This window comes from Pan paniscus, chromosome 11 (assembly GCF_029289425.2).
Source record: "Pan paniscus chromosome 11, NHGRI_mPanPan1-v2.0_pri, whole genome shotgun sequence".
NCBI classification, from domain to species: Eukaryota; Metazoa; Chordata; class Mammalia; order Primates; family Hominidae; genus Pan; species Pan paniscus.
Genome location: NC_073260.2, coordinates 15,084,476 through 15,102,754, shown reverse-complemented (window position 1 = coordinate 15,102,754; position 18,279 = coordinate 15,084,476). Strand labels below are relative to the sequence as shown.

Sequence of the window (18,279 nt, the reverse complement as noted above, 5' to 3'; positions counted from 1 at the left end):
GAGCAGAGAGTTTTAAAAATTAGCTCCAAAGCTAACCTCATATACAGGCATGGGGACCCGTGGAGAGAGTACTCTTCTCTTCCTCTCCAATGTTCCTGTCCCCAAACAGACCATAAAATCTTGAGGGCAGGGGCCGTGGCTGAAACTTCTGTTCTCTCCCACAATACTTAGAACAGTACACAGAGTGTTTGCTCTATGCGGATTAAACAGAGCAGATGCTTGCTGTATGTGGAATTTTTGTGTGTGTGTGTGAGACAGAGTCTCACTCTGTCGCCCAGGCTGGAGTGCAACGGTGCAGTCTCGGGCTCACTGCAACCTCTGCCTCCTGGGTTCAAGCGATTCTTCTGTCTCAGCCTCCCGAGTAGCTGGGATTACAGGTGCCCGCCACCACCCCCAGCTAATTTTTGTATTTTTAGTAGAGACAAGGTTTCACTATGTTGGCCAGGCTGGTCTTGAACTCCTGACCTCAGGTGATCCACCCGCCCTGGCCTCTCAACGTGCTGGGATTACAGGCGTGAGCCCCCTCGCCCGGCCTCTATGTGAATTAAATGCAAATCGTTTGGAATACTATGCAGTCATATAAAAGGAAGCCGTTTTTCTGGAGCCAACAGGAAATGGTCTCCAAGAAGTGAAGAAAACATAAGATACACAATAGTGTAGATTGTACGCTATTATATGAGCAAAAAATAAGAAGAAATACATATACATTCACATACACACGACCATATATACGTGCATACATATATACACGCCCACACAAAACACACTGTCTAGGACAGCATATATTTGGCAACATTGGCTCCCTCCAGGGATAAGAACCAGGTGGCTGGGAGGTAGGGGTAGAAAGGACACTTTTCACTTTGTCTCCTTCTGTGCCTTTTGAATTTTGAATTATGGGCAAGTATTATCTATTCAAGAAACAAATTAAACATTTTTTAAGTTAAATAACAAAAAATGAGCCGGCTACTTTATAAAGTGAGCCATATGATGATGTGATGACTCCTACATCCCTATCCTGACCGAAATTCCCCAGGGTCATCGGGTAACAGGAAATCTTAGAAGGTCAAGGTTGACAGGACTCTTGGAGACCCATCCCCACATTGTGCTAGGCAGGAACTGGCCCGGGGTCACACAGGGAGTGGTGGCAGGGCTGGGGAGGAGGTGGAGAGGGTCCCAACTCCTTCTGCAGCCAGCAGGGTTTGCTGCTCCTAAAAATGTGACTTAACTGCTTAAACTCTCCTGGAAGTTCTTGGCGGGACACCCAGACATCAGTATGTGGCGAAGAGCCCAGCAGACAAGACACCCCCATTTTGTATAATGTAAAATATGAATCCCCCAATGCAGTGGCCTTTGCAGACAACCAAGGTGACCCTAAAGTTGATCATCCAAAACAAGACACTTGCAGAGGGAAAAGGGTTGCTGTTAATAATCGCACCCGGATGACGAGAGCGAATGAATCCTTCTGGGAAAACTGGAACTCTCCCCCTACAAAAAACCCCATCACCGGGAAGATGGCAAGAAGATATTTTGTAACAAAGGGACTTCAAAGGAACATGGCCTGATTCTAAGTTCTTCTTGCCTCTCCTCTCTCCCCCATTACCCCCTCCCCCAATACTAACAACAATAAAGGACTTGAGTTAACCTGGATTCAAATCCTGGCTATTTTCTGAGCCTCGGTTTCTTCATCTATAAAACATAAATCATGACCCCTATCTCAAGGGATGCTGTAAGAATTAACTGTCTCTTACAGAGCCAGATGCAGAGAAGGTGCCCGGCAAGCGGTAGTTTCTCTTCCCTTCGTGCAGAGAAATAATGAAACAACACATACTGAATCCTGAAACTCTTTGGGGGTGAACGGAGACAGACTTTCTCCCAGACCAGTTGAACAACGCCTCGGTGGGCAGAAGTGTGAGGCAACGTGTGCAGGGAGACGCTCATCCTAATTCTGGGTGTCATTTTGCAAAGCACTGCTTCACGATGACTCATTTTGGGACTCCCTAAAAACTCCTTTGAGTTAAAAACAAAAGTTGAGTGGGATTCAGCTTGCATTGTACCTTATCACTCTACTGTGCCCTCGTCAGTGTAGCAGAGTACTGCAGGGAATTCAAGAATCTCTGAGCAGGCTAACCCTGATATTTGCCCCATAGTGTCACCAGGAGCTGGGACCATCTGCACAGGGCCCAGGACAGAGGGAAAGAAGTGGCCATGAGGGATGGAGGAGGAGGAAGGCCAGGAAAATGGGGTGCATGGGCCTCCCCCACCCTGCTCCCATCCAAGGGGGAGGGGGACCCCCAATGCAAAAGCACTCCTGGGTCCTCCTACCCATCCCTGCTTTATTTCTCCATCAAACTTTTTTTTTTTTTTTTTTGAAACAGAGTCTTGCTCTGTTGTCCAGGCTGGAATGCAGTGACATGATCTCAGTTCGCTGCAACCTCAGCCTCCTGGGGTCAAGCAATTCTCCAGCCTCAGCCTCCCGAGCAGCTGGGATTATAGGCACGTGCCACCATGCCCAGCTAATTTTTTTATTTTTAGTAGAGATGGGGTTTCGCCATGTTGGCCAGGCTGGTCTTAAAGTCCTGACCTCAGGTGATCCACCACCTCGGCCTCCCAAAGTGCTGGGATTACAGGCTGAGCCACTGCGCCCGGTCTCCACCAAACTTCTTATCTTTGAAATGCCAGACATTCACAGTGTCTTCCTCCCATCCCACTCTCCCACCTTGGCTGAAGCCCCAAGAGAGTCAGAGCTAGATTTTGTTCACTCCTGTATCCCAGGACAAGGCTTCTTTATTCCCCTAACACTCAGCCTGCCTGCAGCCAGACCTACCTCTGTTGATTATCACTGGCTGTGTGACCTGGGACAGATTGCTTGACCTCTCTGAGCCTCGGTTTCCTAACTGGAAAATGAGGACATCACAAGTATCTGTCATACAGGTTCTGTGAAGCTGGGGAAGGGCTTTGCAAGCAGTAAAGTCTTACATAGATATTGTGTGTTGGGGGTGGGGGCAGTCCTTTCCTCCCAGTGGCCTGGTGCGGCTCTCAAAGTTTCCTTCAAAAGGGAGTTTCTGGTTCTTGCTCTGTAGCTTAACTGAATAGCTGCCAGAACATGGGACCTGCCCTCCACACAGTGGGCCCCTACTGACTTCTCCCACTCCCTCATTCAGGCCTCTGCTCAGATGTCACCTCATCAGAAAGGCCTTCTTCCAGCACCCCCTATAAAAAAGCACCCTTGGGTCCTCCTACCCTTCCGAGTTATTTCTCCACCAAACTTCTTTTTTTTTTTTTTTTTGAGACAGAGTCTCGCTCTGTCACTGAGGCTGGAGTGTAGTGGCGCGATCTCGGCTCACTGCAAACTCCGCCTCCCGGGTTCACGCCATTCTCCTGCCTCAGCCTCCCAAGTAGCTGGGACTACAGGCACCTGCCACCACGCCTGGCTATGTTTTTGTATTTTTAGTAGAGACAGGGTTTCACCGTGTTATCCAGGATGGTCTCGATCTCCTGACCTCGTGATCCACCCGCCTCGGCCTCCCAAAGTGCTGGGATTACAGGCGTGAGCCACCGCGCCCGGCCCAAACTTCTTATCCTTGAAATGGCAGATATTCAGTGTCTTCCTCCCACCCCATCCCTCCCTCTTGACTGAAGCCCCAAGAAAGGCCCATATTTTGTTCACTCCTTTATCCCAGTGCCTAGAAAAGTACCTGGCCCATGGAAGGTGCTCATAGATGTGTCGGGTGAACCAATGACTGAACTAATGTTTACTGCACAAATATGGCCAGTATCACAAATCCTCTAGTAACACTGCAATACGCTGTCTCAGAACTTCGATTTCTTTCTATTATTTGTTGCAGTGTTTATTTCTTCTATTTAACTTTTCAATCTGTCTGACATTTATCGTGGTGTATATCATGGGAGGCAAGGCTGTAAACAGATCTCCAGCTAAACGGCTAAACAATTTGCAGAACAATCCATTTCCTCCCCATTGGTTTGTGATGTCTGCATTTTCATCCACAAGAGCTGGGACCAGGCCCGCTCCTGTGGGCCAGCTGCTGCCTCGTCTGCCCTCTTGTTCCAGAAGCCCAGGGCTATGGTGTTCCTGAGGCAGGGCTGCCTAGTGATTGGCCACACAGGCACTGGAATTAGACAATCTGCCGTCCACTTTCCAGCTCAACCACTTACCATCTGTGTGACTTTGAACAAAAGAATTTGCTTTTTATTGTTGTTGTCCAGGTTGGAGTGCAGTGGTGCGATCATAGCTCACTGCAGCTGCTAACTCCTATGCTCAAGAGACCCTCCCGCCTCAGCGTCCCGAGTAGCTGGGACTGCAGGCAGGCACTACCACACCCAGCTAATTCTTACCTTTTTCTGTAGACATGGGGTTTTGCTATATTGCCCAGGCTGGCCTCAAACTCCCAGCCTCAAGGCATCCTCCCACCTCAGCCTCCCATAGTACTGGGATTACAGGTGTGAGCCACCGCACCCAGCCTGAAATTTCATTTCTAAGCCTCAAAGCCCATCTGTAAAATGGGCACAAGGGTAACGTTGGCACACGTGGTGGACGCTCAGTTGGTGTCATTATTACAGATCACGGCCAGTTGAAGCACTTCCACTCATTTGGCAAACAGAAGCCAGACGGGCATTCACCCTGTGCCCAGTACAGTGCTGCGCCCAAGCAGGCAGTCAGTGTCCCTGGCTCCAGCCCTCCTGGGGTGCAGCACAGTTTTGAATGTGGAGGGGAGGCAGCAGGGGTGGAAACAGCCCAGCCAGGAGCGGCCGCTCTCGGTGCCAGGAGGAGGTGAAGTGAGAACTGAGCTGCTTGGGTCTCAGGGAGGCTCTGACTTCCAGAGGGGGCGTTCAACATTCTTTAGTGGGGACTTTTACTACTTCCAGAAACCTCTGCACATTGGCTCTTGCTGGTCCCCCGGGGGCCACAGGAAGTGGGAGCTCCAGATGAAGAGTCCCTGGCACTTTGAGGGCAGGGGGCAGGGCCTTCCCCTCATCGGAATACTCTTGGAGCCTACTTCAGTGCCTGCATTCAGCTGGTGCACAATAAGTGCTTGTTACTGTGCCAATTTCAGTATGACTAGGGCTGTGGCAGGAGCAATGCTAGGCGATGGGGAATCCGAAGACGCACAGGAGGAGTCCAAGGGTTGGCTGACTGCAGACCCTCATCGTAAGTCTAGAGCCGGAGAAGATGGGGAGACGCCGGCCTGCGCCCTGTGAGTCTGGGCCTCAGTCTTCCCATCTCTGAAATGGGGAAGGGGTTCCTCGGCCGAGCGGATCGGCCGCAGAACTCGGCGGAGTCGAGGGGTCCAGGCCCAGGAAGGACGCCGCCGGGGCGCCCCCCGCCCCTCAAGCTTGCGTGGCGGCAGCGCGCACGAGCGCTGGGGGCGGCGCGGCCCCGCGGCGGGGAGGGGCGGGCGCTCGCGCGCGCGGGTCCGCGCAGGCGGCGGCGGCGGCGGAACCGAGCTGACGGGCGTGCGGCCGCTGCGCCGCAAACTCGTGTGGGACGCACCGCTCCAGCCGCCCGCGGGCCAGCGCACCGGTCCCCCAGCGGCAGCCGAGCCCGCCCGCGCGCCGGTGAGTGGCCTGGGGCTGGGGCCGGGCCGGTGGGGCCCCGCGGCCCGGAGAAGGGCGGGGGCCGGGCCGGGCGGCGGGGCCGTCACCCCCAGCCGGGCCGAGGGCGGGCGCGCGCCCACGGCTCCGCGGGGGAGAGCGGGAGGCGGGCGCGAGTGTGGCCGCGCGGGGCTGAGCGTGTCGGCGGCCGGGCGGGCGGGGGCGGCGTGTCCGCGTGTCCCGGGGTGTGCGCGTCCCCGGCGGGTGTGCGTGTGCACCCCGGAGCGTCTGGTGGCGTTGTTGGGGTGAGTGCGTGCGGGGACGCGGGCATGGCTCCCCGCTACCCACTTTCCGAGTGGGGACGACGGGCGGAGGAGTGTGCCGGGCGCCGCAGGGAGTACGTGCGGGTCTCAGGGAGTGTGTGTGTGCACGTGTGTGCATTCCAAAGTGATTTGTGTGCAAGCACATGCGTGAGCCTAGAAGGGCGAAAGTGTGCCTGTGTGGGTGTGAGTATAACGAGTGTGCAGGACCGTGCGAGCGTGTTTATTACTGAGGTTGAGGGGCCGGCCCCCTTCGCGCCCACCAGGCCTTTGCACAGTGATGGCCCCCGAGCCAGGGAGCCCGTGGAGAGAGAAGCGGCCTGGCATGGGCTGGGGGTCGGGGCTGGGCCTGATCCGGGGAACCAGGGGCCGGGAGGGCAGACTCAGAGCCTGGCTGGGCCTGACAGAGGCAAAGGTCTTAGAGCCAGGCTGCGGCAGGGCCACTGGCAGGACCCTCTCTGCACACACAGGCTGGGCGAGCGGAGGCTGTGGTGGGCCCCTCGGCCGGGCACCCGAGGACGTGTGTTTTCCTAAATATCCTCCGGGTTCTCCTGTCTTTGTTCTTGTCTCTCTCCAGCCAGGCCTGGGGGGCTGACCCTAGACTTGCCTGTGTATGTGGGGGCCTCTCTGCCTGCCCTGCTAAGTAGACGGATCTTTTGATTTATTTATACCTCTCCTAGGCTCCAAGTGTGAATCCCAGGACAGTAACAAATTGATCACAGCGGGCTTGGGACACCAGCTTCCGAGGTCTGTCCTTGCAGTTTTTACTGACAGGCTTTTGTGTGTGTGCGCGCTCTCTAACTGTTGAAAATCTTTGCAGCTGAAAGTCTTAATTGCTTTAAGGCAAACTTTAGAAATTCCAGAGCTCCCTAGTTGCTCTGACTTTTCCCAATTCAGCTTGCCTTTTTGGGGGGAAAATGTCGCCTTAGTTTGGTGTACAGTACGTGCAGGCAGGTCTTGGAGGCACGTTTAAAAACCCTGTCGTTAATGGAAGAAGAATTTCATTGAAAGGGACACAGCCTTCTGGAAGCGCCTGCCCCGGACTCAGCGAGTTTGGACTCAGCGAGTTTGAGCTTACCGAATGAACTTTGGACGTCTTCTTTTAGCAAACAAAACCTGGAAGGAAGCAAAAAAGACCCACATTCTTTTTCTTTTTTCTCCTGAAAATGAAAAAAAGAAAACACCTTCTGGGTTTGCTGGAAATGCCCCCTCTCCTTCCCCCATCAAGGCCAAGCCCTCCCTGCGTCCCCCACCCCCAAATAAAATATGCCTGTGGGGAGCCGTGGAATGAGTCACTCCCTGGCAGAGAGCCTGACGGGCAAACATTTGGGAAGGTTCTTGCCTAACTTCCCAGAAGAAAAGGCCCAGGATTTAAAATGGTCCCTGTGGTTTGTCAGCCTCTGCTGTCCCGTCTGCTTCGGAAATGACTAAAAAGTAGTTTGTATCTCCACAAAATAAAGTCTCAGACTGAAGGCCTTAGACCCAGGTTGGTCTGGATTTAGAGCTGTTTGGGTTTCCAGAAATGGAGCGCCTGGCTTTAACTGGTGGCATTTCTGGTGGGTTTGAACAAGGGCAGAGGAGGGAAATGGGGAGGAAGTTCCCTTTTGCGGAGCAGAAGGGGCTGTGTGCTGGGAGCCGTTCTAGGGGGTGTGAATCTCCCGTTGGTCTTCTGTGACAGAAAATGCTTTTGGTTTTGTGCACAAGGAAACTGAGGCACACGGGGGTCAAGCCTGTGTCCTGGGGCAGCTGAGAGGAGGTGGGGGCAGAATCCGAAGTCACCTGCCCAGCCTCACAGCCTTTCCTCTTTCCATGCACTTGGGATATGGTATTTGACTGGCTAAGGTGCACAGACCTAGTGCTGAGTACTTTAGCACACATCCGTTCATTTTCTGCTCATCGTAGATAGGGTTTATTATCCCCATTTCACAAATGATAAAACTGAGGTTCAGAGACATGACTTGCATAATTTCGTTAAAGTAGCACCACGATAGATGGTCCCCATTTATTTTTATTTATTTATTTATTTATTTTTGAGACAGAGTCTCACTCTGTTGCCCAGGCTGGAGTACAGTGGCGCAATCTCAGCTCCCTGCACCCTCTGCCTCCTGGGTTCAAGTGAGCCTCCTGCCTCAGCCTCCTCCTGAGTAGCTGGGATTATAGGCAGGTGCCACCACGCCCAGATAATTTTTGTATTTTTAGTAGAGATGGGGTTTCACTGTGTTGGCCAGGCAGGCTGGTCTCGAACTCCTGACCTCAGGTGATCCGCCCGCCTTGGCCTCCCAAAGTGCTGGAATTACATGCATGAGCCACCATGCCCGGCCATGTCCCCATTTACTGAGGATATACTGTGTGCTAGGTCTGGTGCTGTATTTTACCCAGTCCACTCACCAACACTAAGATGGAAGCTGTCACGATGCCCATTTACAGATGAGGAAACTGGGGCACAGAGAGATGAGAGAATGCGCCAAAGACCATGTGCTAATACGCAGCAGAGCTGGATTTGAACCCAGGCTTGTCTGAGCAGAGCCCATGGTCTCCCCACTGTACTAGGAAGGTAGCAGGCACTGTGGGCTGGATGCCTGGCCTGTGCTGAGGTTCAGTGTCGTTTTCCTGATCTTACAGAGAGGGAGGTTAAGTAACTTGGGCAGGGTCTTAAACCCACAAATGGCAGAGTCGGGATTCGAACCCATGTCTCTGATTCCAGAGTTCCTCACCTTAAACCACATCTGGCTGCCTTTGTCGTGCTTTGCTCCTGTTGCATGCTGCAAAGCCAAGTAGGTTAAGACAGGCTAGGTTCCTGCAGGGCTGGGTTGCCCGAGACCTGGGAGAGGTCTTCCAGAAGGCACTGCTGGCCTTCCTCGCCCAGGGCCAGAGCTACTGGAGAGAAAGGGCTGCCGTTCACATTTTTTCTTTTCTTTAAGTGCCCCAGATACTTTTCATAAGGGAAGTGTCAAAACAATTGTCAAAAGGAGAAGAATATTTCCTTCCTCTTCTCAGGCTAGACCAAGCAAGGGAGTTGGAGGGTGGAGAGTGGAGGGACCTGGTGAATCATCCAAGATTAAATACGGGCAGGCACTGCCAGGCTTGTGTGGAGATGAGGCTGGGACACTGTTCGCAGGAAGAGTCCGGTGTTCTGGCCCCCTGATGTCACCTTCACGGGCCTGACTCACAGTCCTAAATATCTGACAGCGAGATCACTTGTAGGTAGGCTTCTTGTCACTTGTCATTTAAGTCCCCTGCCTGCCTTTTTTCCCTGCTCATTTCCATTTCGATCACGGCTTCTACTACATGTGCTTGAAATGAATGTTGTGTGTGAGGACCTGTGTGGTTTGGGCCATGTTGTGCCCCCCTGCCAGTGTCCTTCGGTGTTGAAAGGAAAAGGTATTTCTCTCCCTTCCATGTATGTTCTGCAAATTGACGAACATTTGCAAATTGCTTTGAGATGCGTTAATTTAAGGTGTGAAATAATAGATCTTGTGCGAAGGCTCAGCCACATTTCTGGCATTGATGGATTTTTCTCCCGTCTGGCCTGTGATTTGAGGAGGTAAAAATAGTCCTTTTTTCCACATTTTTATCTTTTTTTTTTTTTTGCTGACATCATTCTTAGGAAGTGGTGTGCACATGCCGTGGAACTTTACATGGAACATGGAGCTTTGGGGAGCAGGAGTGCTCTTGGAGTGAGGGGTGGTCTGCGGTGGCCCAGGCACCCCCTGGCTGTCTGTGAGATGGCTTTGAAATGAGCAGGCACTGTTGAGGGCCTCAGTGGCTTTTTGGTATTTGGCTGTCTTTTCACTTATGACTCTTGGGTAATGGCAAGATAACTTTTGGGGAAAATGTTAGTTTAAAAAGAAAAAAAATCAGGCCAGCACTTTCACTCATTCCTGTCTGAGCTGGTCCCTTCCTTTGGCCAAAGCTGAACTAAACCAATGGCCTTCTCAGACTCGACTTCCAGACAGAGGAGCCGACATTGGGGCAAATCAGTTGGTGGTGTAATTTCCTGTGACGTTAACTTTGGGAACTTGAACTTGGAGTGGGAGCTAGCATTTTGACATCTGTCCCTCTAACAGGACTTGCTTGTGTGGAAACAGACCCCCACATACACGGCTGCGCCATTGTCTCCAATTCTGGATTTTTCCACAGATGACTTCTCGGGTGGTCTGGTGGTAAAGGCACAGGTCTTCTAGCCAGGCCTTCTTGGCCTCCAGCAAGGGCAGGATCACAGCACCCCATCAGACCTGACTGGCCACCGCCACTGTAGCTGTGGCTGGGCGAGTGGGGGGGGGCCATGGGAATTGAAAGATGGGGTGGCCAAGATCTGAAATGCATTCAGTTGCAATGGCCTGGATCTGCACGGAGCCGTTCTTTCTTTCTCTTAGACATCTGCGTGGTGGTGACCTCATAGAAAAGAAAAAAGGGGCTTTATGTAGGAATTCCATAGAGTGTGAAGGAATTTGGACAGGGGAAGGGGGAGGGAAGTTGCCATTCAGAGCCTGCAGTGCCTGCATTTTCCCCGAATTGTTTAACCCTCATGCTTCAGAATTAGGCTGAGGTTTGCGGGGTGGGTCTTGTTGACCTGGGTGAACAGAGATCCCTTTAAGAAGAACTTCTCCATGTTCCAGAGGCGCGTTCTTACTGCAGGTGAGTGGCAGTATGGGAATTAGTCCACAGGCCCCTTCTCGAATGCCTGCCCTCTCTTGTTCCTTGTCCTCAACGTCTTTGAAACTTGGGCTTGTTGGGAAGACACCTGCAAAAGGATGGATGCACATGACCTTCAGCTCTAATGAATCAAGCTACTGATGAGGAATTCACTGGGCTCCCAATCCAGAGAGCTTCGCACACACCCACTGGGGTTGAGACGAGCACTGGGTTTATTTATTGTGGACTTTTGGAGTCTGAAGGACTCTTGCCACCCATCTGTTTCACGGAACAGAACCTGAGGCTCAGAGGGAGCAAGGCGCTCCCCCACAGCCGCATTGAGAGCCTGAGCCTGGGCACCCGATGGAGTGAATGAGGCTGGAGTCCCAGACCTGCCTCTCATGAGCATGTCGCCCACTGAGCCTCAGCGTCATCATCTGGAAAACAGGGATGATATTATGACCTCAGAAGCTTCGGGGGAGGAACTAAGTGAAATAATGCATTTCAGATGCTCAGCGCCTTTTAAGTGCTTGATGCTCATTCCCCAAGATTACATGAGAGACATGGAAAATCTTTAATGACCAAGGACCCACCCAGGGTCACTCAGCCGGGACTCTTGGTCCGTGGCCCAGAGTGTCTCCAGTGCCCCTGCATTGAGGCCCTAAACAAGGCCAGAAGCAGGTGCCGGGGACCCCTCTGGATTCCACCAGAGCACCTTCCTAGGATCATGGCTCCCAAAACGGAAGGGAAGGAGACAGCGCAGTTTGCAAAGAGGCAGGATTTAAGCACCAGGGTGGCCCTGTGGCGCCTCAGGAAAACGTTTGCCTGTCAGTATCTGCTCTCGTTCCCACCTGTCCCCACAAGGTGAGGCCATAAGTCCTCGGCGTGGCATTGGAGGGTCTCTGAAGGCCCTGAGAGCTGTGTCAGCCACGGTGTGTTATGAAGCAAGGCAGATGTTTTGTTAATTATTTACACAGCGTTGGCCCCGCAGAGGACCGCGCTGACAGGAGCGGCTGTCACAGGCCTGGCCGTGGGGCAGAAGTGAGCAGCCCTCTTCCCCTGGCAGTCCTCCTGAAAAGGTCTGCATGGCAAGGCCTGAGGGAGTCCTGCATATTTTGTGCCCCCGCCCCCCAAAGCCATTTGGGTTTCCCTTAAACTGGCTTGTTTTCCTGAGCCGGTGGAGAGATCCTTGTCCTCCGGAAGTGGCTATCGCTCTGGGGCGGCTTCTCTGCCAGCTCGTCACACCCTAGACCCAGCTGTAGTCTGTGTGGTGGGAGAGGGTGTCACCAGGCTCTGGAGGTCCACTCCTCTGTAGTCACCTCATGCAAGGAGGGCTTCACAGGGGCCCAGCCTCTACTCCCTCATCCGGAAAACGGGCCAGTAACACCAGGCACCAGCCCCGTGATCCTCAGGCACCCTTGGGGGTGATCTGCCTTAGAAATTCAACTTTAGGATTAGAATTCTGCTAAGAGGTACCATGTGACAAAAAAGGTAGTGTAAAAATCACAAAGACCAGGACAGGCTCATGCCCGTAATCCCAGCACTTTGAGAGGCCGAGGCGGGCAGATCACTTGAGGTCAGGAGTTTGAGACCAGCCCAGCCAACATGGCAAAACCCCGTCGCTACTAAAAATACGAAAAATTAGCTGGGCGTGGTGGTGGACACCTTTAATCCCAGCTACTCGGGAGCCTGAGGAGCCTGAGGCGTGAGAATCACTTGAACCTGGGAGACAGAGGCTGCAGTGAGCTGAGATTGTGCCACTGCACTCCAGCCTAGGCAACAGAGCGAGACTCTGTATCAAAAAAAAAAAAAAAAAAAAAAAGAGTTCTGCAAAGAATGGCACCTGGCATCAGAGCTTTCCCTGAAAGGCCACTAAGGATGAGGAACGTGAGCTCCGGGGAGGCGAAGGGGGCAAAGCCACCTGCCTGTTGCCTGTTTTACATAAGGAGGTTTTGCATAGGAGTCATTTTAAGATACATGAAATAGCCAGAATAGATAAATCCACATAGACCTAAAGCAGATTGGTGGTTTCCAGGGCCTTTGGGGAGGGGAGACTGGAGAGCGACTGATTAAGGGACATGGGTTTTTATTGGGGTGACGCAGATGTTTTGGAACCGGATGAAGGTGGTGGTTGCACAACATTGTGATTGTAATACATCCCATCCAGCGGTTTGCTTTAAAATGGTTAAATATATCTGAGAAAAATGTTAAACATAAAAGTTTTGGCCAGGCACGGTGGCTCACGCCTGTAATCCCAGCAGTTTGGGAGGCCGAGGCAGGCGGATCACGAGCTCAGGAGTTTGAGACCAGCCTGACCAATGTGGTGAAACCCCATCTCTACTAAAAATACAAAAATTAGCTGGGCGTGGTGGCGTGTGCCTGTAATCCCAGCTACTCAGGAGGCTGAGGCAGGAGAATCACTTGAACCCAGGAGGCGGAGGTTGCAGTGAGCCGAGATGGTGCCACTGCACTCCAGCTTGGGCAATAGAGTGAGACTCCGTCTCAAAAAAAAAAAAGACAAGTTTGTCTTGCTTTAAAAAAAAAAATACCTCTCCTTTTACAGATGGCGACACTGAGGCCCAGAGAGACATCATGACCAGCCTCAGGTCCCACATGCAGCCTGCTGCTCTGTAGCCTAAATCAGATCACTGTCCCAGCTTTCAGGTCAAGGCTCTGGTTGTGACACCTGGGCCTGGACTGCGGGTGAAAAGTTTTGATGCAAAAACACAGACCGTCCATTGTCTTATGGGCTAAGTGGACTCCCTTCTGCTAACCAGAGATGCTTGTGCTGGCTGGTGTGTGGCACGTTATCTCATTCTTTCATGACGTATGTCCAGATGGAAGTCCTGCATCAGACATTGTGCTGGGAGCCCACGCAAAGACCCTCTAACAGCCCCACCCATTGGCCTCTCACCACCTGGTGGGGACAGAGGCTGTCACAACCCCTTCTTAGGTGCTCTTGATCAATTTGCAGGTGGCATCTTTTGGGATGTAGTCTCTGGGGAAGTAGGAGAGCTTCCAGCAGTGAGGGGTGTTTGAACCCACCTGGAGGGAGACGTGGGGTTTGCCAGAGGGCTGAGAGGGCTGGGGTGAAGGGCAGGTAGACCCCAAGGTGGAGAGGCAGGTGGGGCCGGGGGGTGAGAGGTGGGGCTGTGGAACTTCCTCCTGCTTCCTTGGCCTTTGCTCCTGTCGGTAGATGGCCTTACCAGGCACTTACTGTGGGCCATGTTCTAATCTAACCCTTAACCTGAGGGAACTCACTTCATCCTCCCAGTGATGCCGTGATGTGGGTATCGTTATGCCCATTTTATAGATGAGGAAACAGAGACCCAGAGAGTCCAGGATCTGTGGTGCTTGACGAGCATCAGCCTGAGTGCTGTGAGGACACCCACAGCATGGGGGTCTGAGCTGAAAATCGGAGGACAGAGGCTGCCCTCCGGAAGTGACCAGGATGTGCCCTCAGGAAGTGACCAGCTGCCCAGCTCAGGACCTGTGTGAGGGCCCCCAGGCAGCTGGAAGGAACAGTGTGCACCCAGGTACCATGCCAGGGCCCCTGAGCATCCGTCTTGTCATCGCATAGTTGTAACCTGCCTCACAGACTGAACATGCACTCTAGAAGGGGGTGGGACTTGGTCTGTGGACCACAACAGTGTTCTCCATGGCCAGCATTGTGCCTGGCACGTAGGAGGAGCTCAATTAATATTTGTTGAGTGAATGGGAAGTTTTAAGTAGGCACGCGGCCGGATCCTTGGAGAATGTTTATATGGAGTGAACGAATCTGTTAGCAAACATTCCTCACTCCCCTCAGTGGGCTGTGCAGGGCTGTGTTGAGCTGAGCTGGCCCTTCCCTGGGAGAAGAGTTTTCTTAGAGAAATGCTCATCCTCGAATTATTCCAATGAGGAGGAACCTAAGCCCAGAAGGGCTCTACCTCCCAGAGTTACAGGCTCTCCTTCCTATGCCCCTTCCCTGCCGAGGCAGCTCCCACATGTCTGCATAGGAGGGCTTTGGGTTGGAATGGGTCAGTGCTGTGTCTTAAAGCTGCATTTTCTACCAAGCACACACTTTGTTTAGAGGGCATATCTTTTGGGGTTGCTTTGAGGAAAGGCTAACCAAGCCACCTCTGAGCACAGACATGACTTTTCGGCAAATGAGCAGGACCCCAGATTCCACCCCATCTTAGAAAGTAGGAAACCCAGCATTGAAAGAGGAAAGATTCCGTAGCTGATGTGGCCTTGGCGGGCCACCAGGGTGGGTGCCCAGATGGCAGGATCACTGGGCACCACATGGCACACAGAAGAGAGCAAAGGAGAGGGAGCCCGCCCCTGGGCTTGGCGGGTCCGGTCGAGTCCGCCTGGATTCAGTTACACCAGGACCTCGAGTGGGCACGGCGTGCCGGACTGAGTCAGTGTGTGTACATTTCCTTTGTTCGTCTCCTCCGGGAATGTAGTGGCCTTTTGTGTGTGTTTTAAATGCCAGCCTCCTTACCTAACCCAAGAGGAAATGAGGACTGGGTTTTTGTCTGTGCAGACGCTGGGACAAGTGTGGGAGCCGCCTGCTCTTGGAGCCAGCCTAGTGGTGACAGCGTGGCATTTGGAAAACATTCTGTGGTTTTCTCCAAGGGGTGATGGGCACACCAGGTGCTGGGCCGCCCCTGAGCTGGCCACTGGGACCCTGAAATGAGGAAGCCCCGTGACCAGGTTTCATGATGCCATCCAGCAAGGGACGGCTGAGCACCACACGCCTTCTTGGCCCCTGGGGAAACACACAGGAATCAGATGAGGTCCCTGCCCCGTCTTCCTGGGGAAACATGCAGAGAAAGTACTTGTACTCTGAGCTAACACCTTTCACTCGCACAGACCTTTTTGGTGTTCTGTGTCTTCAGACATTGATCACCTGTAGGTGAGACACATCATGGCCCCACTTTCCAAACTCCCAAACGGGCTGTGATCTGTAGAAGTATTTAGTGCCATTCAGGGACAGGAGAGATGGTTTGGAAGATGCTGTCTGCTGTGCGAAGTCTCTGGATGCTCAAATGGCTTATGGGGTGGCATCTTTGAAATTACCCAGTCCTGAAAATTTCAGGACATACGGTCACTGTGATGTGCTAATGTTAGCAATTGAGATATTTAATGACCCAGAAAAACCCCTTTTCCTACCCAGTGCAGGTTACTGGAGAGCCTTTATTTCTCAGGAGGAGGGTCTTACACAGTGTAATTTGGACCAGCAGATAGGGAGTCATTATCCCTCATTCATTTATTAGCTAATTAAGTGGTTTATCTGGTCACACATTTACTCCTTCAATTGCCATTCATCCAGCACTGTTTGCTGATGTACCTGGCCTGGTGCTGGGTACTGGGGGCGGAATGAAACAGAACAAATATGACTGAGTCCCTACTGTGTGCCAGCCCATAGGGTGTGCTGTGTGCCACAGGTGAATGCATTCACTTCCCAGTGGACATTTAACAGCCACCTACTGTGTGCAGACTCATGGAGATGCAGAAATGCAAATGGCACAGTCCGTAGTGGTTTGGACACTTGTGGTGTTTTGATGGGGTCTTTAGTCCTGGCTCTCTCTCTGCTTGCTGTGATATACCCAGTCAGCCACTGTTCACAGGCCACGTGGTGACGTCCCCAGAATGAACCAGAAACAATCCAGATGCCCCAGGAACCGACGTGAGAACAAGGCATCCCCTTCACACGTTGTGTCTCAGTTCAGCGTCTTGCCACCACCCAGCATTTTGAGACAGAATGTGAGATCGCGTGGTTGGCTAAATACATAAATATTTTATGTCTCGATATTCTGAAAATGAAGCCCAAATGCACAGAACTGCAGCACATCAGTGCTATAGATCATATGTTATAATAATCTGATGACATGTTGTTTAAATATTTATGGACTGATGCGACATGACAATGGGGAGAGAGGAGGCTCGGAGCAGAGTCTCGGCAGATGCGGGAAGGAGGGAGCAGATTCCTGTGATCCCGAGAAGCGTCACAGGACACCTGGGTTTCTGATGTGATGTTTTGGGGTTTTATGACAAAAACAGTGGCTGACATTTATTGAGCGCTTGCCAAGCGCTGTACCCTTCACTGATACCATGTCATTGAATCATCACAGCATCCCCAGATGGTGGGGCTCTTATTAACCCCAAGTTACAGAGGGGAAACTGAAGCCCAGGGCAAGTCAGTGGTCCACCCCAGACCCCACAGCTAGTGAGTGGCCCAGGAGCAAATCCAGGCTGACCCCATTCTGCATTCTAGCTCTTAATTACTGTGCCGTGCTACTCTAGGGGTGACAGGTCATATCCGAAAACCCCCCACCCCTGCCTGGGTGACCCCTTGCTTGGTGCTAACTGGACTTTTTTTTTTTTTGAGATGGAGTTTCACTCTTGTCACCCAGGCTGGAGTGCAATGGCACGATCTTGGCTTACCGCAACCTCTGCCTCCCGGGTTCAAGCAATTCTCCTGCCGCAGCCTCCCAAGTAGCTGAGATTACGGGCACCCACCACCACGCCCAGCTAATTTTTTTTTGTATTTTTAGTAGAGATGGGTTTCACCATGTTGGCCAGGCTGGTCTCGAACTCCTGACCTCAAGTGATCCGCCTGCCTCAGTGGACTTTCTAAATCACAGGAAAGGAAGGCGATGTCTGTAAAATGTCGGATGGGATTGGAAGGCACAAGGAATGAATAGCTTAGGAGGGGCAGGGAGTCGTGTGGAAGGGCCACTGCAGCCCGGTGCCTGGCACATAGTAGGTGCTCAGGAAATGTGGTTCTTGAGCCTCTGCCCTTCTCTTTGTTGTTGGTTTTGCAGAGTCGTTAAGGGAGTTTACTGCAGACTGTCCCCCATATAAGTGTCCTGTGGCCCCTGAGCCTTTGCCTCAGCCTCTCTCTCTCCCTGCAGTGCCCTGGGAGGAATCAACTGACAGCCCTTTCAGTCTCCCACAGTCCAGCCAGTTAAATCAAGGTGTTCCCCTTTTATAGAGGAGTCTCCTAGAGCCAACCGCAGCATCCCTGCCTTTGGGAGCCACCTGGAATGTGCCAGCTGCAGTAGCCGTTCCTTCCACGCCCCCCACCATGCTGTCTGTGGGGCTTGCCACTGAGTGCTCCATCTCCCCATGTGCTCCATCCCCCGGCATCTGCTGCCATTGGTCCTGCCTGTTGCATTACTTCTCTGTGCCCTGGAGCCCCTCAAGCACAGAGGCCTCGAAAGGTTGATCAGACATCCTCAGCACCTGGAGTGGGGCCTGGCACACAAGACGGCAATGAACAGCCAACCCTAGAAGTTCAACCCACAAGACCTGCAGGGCGGGGGCTGAGTGTCCAAGAAGCCTCTTGGGAAGGGATGGTCTTAGACCTAGTGGTGTCTTCCCATTCTGCAGGGGCCTAGGGATGTCCCCAGGTCCCCAGAGTGGGAGGGGAAGGGTCAGAAGTCCATGGAAATAAAACACAGGGCCAGCTACAAAATTTGTGGGGCCCAGTGCAAAATGAAACTGCAAGTTCCCTTGTTCAAAAAGCAGTAAAAAAAAAAACAAAAAAGTTTTTTCCTTTCCTTTGCAATCTCTTTCCATCTGTCATGATGTTTTTTGTTTGCTATTTAATGTCTCACTCCCTGGACACAAGATACTTTCAGGGTGAGTGCAGACCTCACAGGTGTGGGCACACCTGCCCCCGAACCTCCTGCCTGCATCCAGGCCCCTGCTGCAGGTAGCGGGTGGCAGAGGTTGCTGGGTGCGGGAGCAGGCAGCTGAATACCTGTCCTGGGGAGGCAGCTGA

At 52.6% G+C, this 18,279-nt stretch overlaps 1 protein-coding gene across 4 annotated transcripts in view; it reads left to right on the top strand.

The window, feature by feature from the left end:
* Positions 1-5,408: 5,408 nt before the first annotated feature.
* NEK6 (NIMA related kinase 6) overlaps positions 5,409-18,279 on the top strand; it is a 95,243-nt gene continuing 82,372 nt past the window's right edge. The window contains exon 1 of one of the 4 annotated variants that reach the window (XM_034929031.3): positions 5,409-5,574. The gene's annotated coding sequence lies outside the window, so the exon portion shown is untranslated. Of the gene's footprint in view, positions 5,575-5,718; positions 5,856-8,927; positions 9,075-18,279 lie in introns of those variants that run through there. The other 3 variants (XM_003808062.5, XM_008960141.4, XM_057298641.2) reach the window with 3 other exon arrangements.